This window comes from Nomascus leucogenys, chromosome 15 (genome assembly GCF_006542625.1).
Source record: "Nomascus leucogenys isolate Asia chromosome 15, Asia_NLE_v1, whole genome shotgun sequence".
In the NCBI taxonomy this organism is placed as follows: Eukaryota; Metazoa; Chordata; class Mammalia; order Primates; family Hylobatidae; genus Nomascus; species Nomascus leucogenys.
In genome coordinates this window covers 63,409,497-63,415,496 of record NC_044395.1, presented here as the reverse complement: position 1 = coordinate 63,415,496, position 6,000 = coordinate 63,409,497, and positions in this window count along the sequence as shown.

The window sequence follows — 6,000 nt, the reverse complement described above, 5'->3', positions numbered from 1 at the left end:
TGTGGTGGTGTCTGACTGTAGTACTAACTACTCAGGAGGCTGAGGTGCTGAGTTCAAGATTACAGTGAGCTAGGATCACGCCAGTGCATTCCAGCCTGAGCGACAGAGGGAGACCCTGTCTCTAAAAAAATTAAAATAAATTGGGAGCGGTGGCTCACATCTGTAATCCCAGCACTTTGGGAGGCTAAAGCAGGTGGATCACTTGAGGTCAGGAGTTTGAGACCAGCCTGGCCAACACAGTGAAACCCTGTCTCTACTGAAAATACAAAAATTAGCTGGGCATGGTGGCTGGCGCCTGTAATCCCAGCTACTCGGGAGGCTGAGGCAAGAGAATTGCTTGAACCTGGGAGGCTAAGGTTGCAGTGAGCCGAGATCACATCACTGCGTTCCAGCCTGGGCGATGGAGCGAGAACCTGTCTCAAAAAAAAAAACAAAAAAACAAAACAAAACAAAACTAAATAATAACTAAGAAAAAAGAAAAGAAAAGAAGACGGGATCAGCTTGAGCCAGGAGGAATTCGAAAAGCAGAGTGAAGCAGCTCTGGAGCTACTCCCAGTAGAAGGTATGGGCGTGATGTGTACAAAACCCAGAGTTAGAAATGAGCTGAGGGGCCGGGCATGGTAGCTCACACCTGTAATCCCAGCACTTTGGGAGGCCGAGGCAGGCAGATCACTTGAGGTCAGGAGTTTGAGACCAGCCTGGCCAACATGGCAAAACCTCATCTCTACTAAAAAATACAAAAATTAGCTGGGCGTAGTGGCAGGCGCCTATAGTCCCAGCTACTCCAGAGGCTGAGGCATGGGAATCACTTGAACCTGGGAGGTGGAGGTTGTGATCAACTAAGATTGCCCCACTGCACTCCAGCCTGGGTGACAAAGCAAGACTCTGTCTCAAAAAAAAATAATAATAATAATAATGGCTGTAAAGCAACAGTGAGTTTCAATTAAATGGGGGGTAGGCGGGATTGGGTGGGGCCTGGGTATGTGGAAGGGGGTGGCCAGGAAAAGAGCTGGGTAGGGCCAGAGCATTCAATGCTGGGATGAGCCCCAGATCCACCTCTCCTTCACCCACCTCTTCAAGTGTGGCTCTTTCAACCTTAGGGTATCCTCTGTACCTGGGGTACCTCCACCAGGCCCCTAAGTGAGGGGAAACAACTGTTCAACATTGTTTCATTCTAAACGGAGGAGCCAGCAGCTTGAGAGCCTCAGGGCCACCAGGAGGCTGCTACATGGAGGTCCCACGGCTGGAAGCCTACTGACCGGTCTCATGACAGATTGTTCACGCCGTGTTCCACTCCTGCCCTCTCAGGCCCATCGTTCTGATGTGGGTACCCAGAGAGCTGCCTTGAGGCCATCTCATAAGGAGGCATGTCAAACACAGATCTGAGCCTTAAAAAGCCTTGGAAAGTCATCTTTACCAAAGGTCCCTGGAGGAAGCAGCAAAGGGGAATGGTAGCACACAAGACCCCACACCCAGCCAGGCGCGGTGGCTCATGCCTGTAATCCTAAAACCTTAGGAGGCTGAGGCAGGCGAATCATGAGGTCAGGAGATTGAGACCATCCTGGCCAACATGGTGAAACCCCGTTTCTACTAAAAATACAAAAATTAGCTGGGCGTGGTGGTGGGCGCCTGTAGTCCCAGCTACTCGTGAGGCTGAGGCAGGAGAATTGCTAGAACTCAGGAGGCAGGGATTGCAGTGAGCCAAGATTGCACCACTGTACTCCAGCCTGGGGACAGAGTGAGACTCCATCTCAAAAAAAAAAGAAAAGAAAAGAAAAGAAAAAAAAAGACCCCACACCCTCCACCAAACCACCAAATCCTCTTCCCCTCTGAGAACCACCCCTCAGCCATTCCTTTGCAGCTCCTCATTCTCTCTGCCATTTTTTCTCATTTCTCCTCTCCCACTCCTCCCCCTCACTTCTCCTACAGTCCTTGTGCCCTCCTCCCAGATCTGTTTTTCTTACGTAGAACAATCCAGCCTGCCCTTGGCTGCTGGTGCACCATACAGAACCTGTAAGCCAAGAACTACCTCTGGCTAACAGTCTTCTTTTTGGAAGGCAGAGCAGGGAGAGGAAGGACTGTATAACTTATGCAATATTTTTCTTTTAGCCCTGCCTAGTCCCCAAGCTGCTGGGCAATAGGGTCATTCAGAGAGGGGCACTGGAGGAGTTAAACACCATGGTAATGTCACAGGTGTGCTTGCAGCTGGCTGAGGAAGTCAGAAAACCAGGCCCAACCCACCCTAGGAGGCCATTCAAAGTGTCCTTGCTGGAGAGGCAGACCATTTGGACAGAAGGAACTTTGGCTTGTGACCACAGCGAGACCGACGTATGCTAGAAGACAGAGGCTGGTTATTATTCCCTGTACGGTTTCCCGCTGTGCCAAGCGGGGCACATAGGACCCACCTTGCATCTAGCTTCGAGTCTGAGACCAATCTTCTCAATTGCCTGGGATGGGGGCTAGGGGAGAGTGAGGGCAAGGGCAGGGGACAGGGCCTCTGCTCATAGCCCACCTGAGCCCCTGTAGAGAGTCCCAGATGACTGTCCCAGCTGACCTCCAAGAGCTGTGACCCTTTGCTTACTCTTCCAGGAGTGGAAATTGTGACCCACAGGTAAATTCCATTCCAAGCTTCCCTTTGTGAGGCCAAATAGCATGGAAGGTGCAGACTCCAGAGCCAGACCATCTGGGTATATGTCCTGGCTCTACCATTTACTACCTATGTTATGCTAGGCAAGTTATTTATTTATTTATTTATTTTTAGTTTTTTAATTTTTTTTTTTTTTTTGAGACGGAGTCTTGCTCTGTCGCCAGGCTGGAGTGCAGTTGTGCCCTCTCGGCTTACTGCAACCTCCACCTCCTGGGTTCAAGTGATTCCCCTGCCTCAGCCTCCCAAGTAGCTGGGACTACAGGCACGTGCCACCACGCCTGACTAATTTTTTGTATTTTAGTAGAGACACGGTTTCACCATGTTGGCCAGGATGGTCTCTATCTTCTGACCTCATGATCTGCCAGACTCGACCTCCCAAAGTGCCGGGATTACAGGAATGAGCCACTGCGCCTGGCCTATTTTTTGTTTTTTATCTTTTTGAGATAGAGTTTTGCTCTTGTTGTCCAGGCTGGAGTGCAATAGCGTGATCTTGGCTCACTGCAAAACTCCACTTCCTGAGTTCCAGCGATTCTCCTGCCTCAGCCTCCCGAGTAGCTGGGATTACAGGCACATGCCGCCATGGCCAGCTAATTTTTATATTTTAGTAGAGATAGGGTTTCACCATGTTGGTCAGGATGGTCTCGAACTCCTGACCTGAGGTGATCTTCCCACCTCAGCCTCCCAAAGTGCTGGGATTACAGGCATGAGCTACTGCATCCGGCCTGGGCAAGTTATTTCATCTCTTTGTGCCTCAGCTTCATTATTATTCCCATAACATTATTATAAATGTCTATCTTTTTAAAGCCACTAGTTTTGGGGGGGATTTTGTTACCCACAGCCAAAACTAATACCTTTATTTGGGTTCCATCCTGGGATGGTGGACCTTAGGTGCAGGCCAGGCAGTGACCTGGACAGAGGTAGGGCCAGGGTCTAGGCTGGAGTGGGAGCTAGGAGTCAACAAGGTCTAGGGACACCAGGAAGGCTGCTTAGAAAAGATGCAGAGCCTGGGGAATGGTCAGCCCCAAAGTGGTTTGAGCTCGAGTGGGTGGGTGGGCTTCGTGAAAGAAAGAGTGGGAAGAGGGGAGGAGTTCTGGGAACTCCAAGATTGGGGAGCTGAGGAGAAGGAGCCAGAGATGTGGAGGGCAGGAGCCCAGGGGTCTCTGAATGATGGTGGTACGAGGTGAAAGTGGAGTTGGGTGAGTGAGTGAGAGGCTTCAGGGAAGGAAGTGGGGGTAGTAGGCGGAGAATAGAAGAGGGAGGAAGATTCTAAGAAAGGCCAGGCCCAGGGATGGAGTTTCCAGGACAAAGTTGTTGCTGAGAGTTGGCTGGTGGCAGTTGAGGGCAGAGAACCGGGGTGGGGTGGGGGTGGGGAGGTAGGAGCAAGGATTGGGAAGCTAGAAAGTCAGGAATCAGTGACTGTCTTGGGGAAATTTCCATTCCAAACAGGAAAAGCCCAGGAGCATTTGATCTGTCCTAGCAATAGACAAAGGTGGCCTCTTCCTCCCTCATTCATTTGTTCAATGAATATTGACTCTGTTTCTGAGACGAGCTCAGGTCCAGGCCCTAGTCTTGGGAAAGAATCCAAGGGGTTTGGGATGCAGACAAAGAAACAGTTCATCCAGTAAACAATAATTATTGGGCACCTCCTATATGCCAAGCATCATGCTGGGCCCTCATGGAGCTCCTAGTCTGATGGAGGAGACAGGTAATAATGAAGCACATACATACCTGGGTCATTATAGCTGGGGAGGAGAGCTCAGATCATAAAGAGGACCCAGGCAAGGAAGGTATCACTAGGGAGATGATGAGCTCCTGGAATGGTCCATGGCCAAGAAATACTAAATACCAGAGGGGCCCTGACCTAGTTGAGAGGCAGAAAAGGTATCTAAGTGAGGCCTAGAGCCTCAGAAGGCCTCAGAAGGCATTAGTTCAGTGCAGAAGGGCTGTGACAGAGTCTGTGACTTTGACCAAGCACCTTCACTCCTCTGAGCCTCTGTTTCCTTACCTGTAACATACTAGACCTTCCTAAGCCACCAGGGATACCAAGGAATAGAAAAGTTAGAGCAGAAATTTCATAAAGTACTAAACATACTATAACCCAATAGAAAAATGAGCAAGAGGCACAAATAGGCATTTCATATGAAAGGAAACACAAGGCCAGGTGTGGTGGCTCATGCCTGTAATCCTAGCATTTTGGGAGGCTGAGATGGGCGGATCACAAGGTCAAGAGTTTGAGACCAGCCTGACCAACATGGTGAAACCTTGTCTCTACTAAAATATAAAAATTAGCTGGGCATGATGGCATGCACCTGTAATCCCAGCTACTTGGGAGGCTGAGGCAGGAGAATTGCTTGAACCTGGGAGGCAGAGATTGCGATGAGCCAAGATCACACCATTGCACTCCAGCCTGGGCAACATGAGAGAAACTCTGTCTCAAAAAAAAAAGGAAACACAGATGATTAAAAAACATACACGAGAAATTAGATCCCAGCTTGACAATGCTTCCTAATGTTGACCAGTTGCCTGCCCTGTGCCCAAGCACTTCTGTCCACGTGTACCTGGAGTCATGCACAATGCTCAGCAAACACCTGGAAACACCCAAATGTGCATCAGCAAGACACTGGATCAACACACTGTGATATATTCACACACTGAAATAGTCCACATGGAATGGACTATAGAGGCATGCAACAATATGGGTAAATCTTAGCAGTATAATATTAAGAAAAAAGAAATCCCAACAAATTTTGTAAAGCAAGAAACCCCCCCCCTTTTTTCTTGAGACAGAGTCTTGCTCTGTTGCCCAGGCTGGAGTGCAGTGGTGTGATCTTGGCTCACTGCAACCTCCACCTCCTGGGTTCAAGTGATTCTCCTGCCTCAGCCTTCCAATAAGCTGGGATTATAGGCATACACCACCACGCCTGGCTAATTTTTGTATTTTTAATAGAGGCTGGGTTTCACCATGTTGGCCAGGCTGGTCTTGAACTCCTTGCCTCAAGCAATCCACCCGCCTCAGCCTCCCAAAGTGTTGGGATTACAGGCGTGAGCCACCACGTCCAGCAGGATGCCCTTTTTATAAAGTTAAGAACAACTAAAATGAAAAGATACAGTTTGAAGGCAAATATAGTTTGAAGGAATATGTTTGAAGGAAAGCAAGAGAATGCTGAACACAGGATTTGAGATGATGATTTTCTGATTTTCTGTGTGGTGGGACAGCAGGAGGATGAGGGCAGAAGAACTATATAATGAGATGTGAATTATTTTAAAGGTCCTAGTTGTATTGTTTTCTTTTTTGGCGAAAGCCAATTAAATAACTGATGAGAATGTATCATTATCAAAATATTATAAAGAAT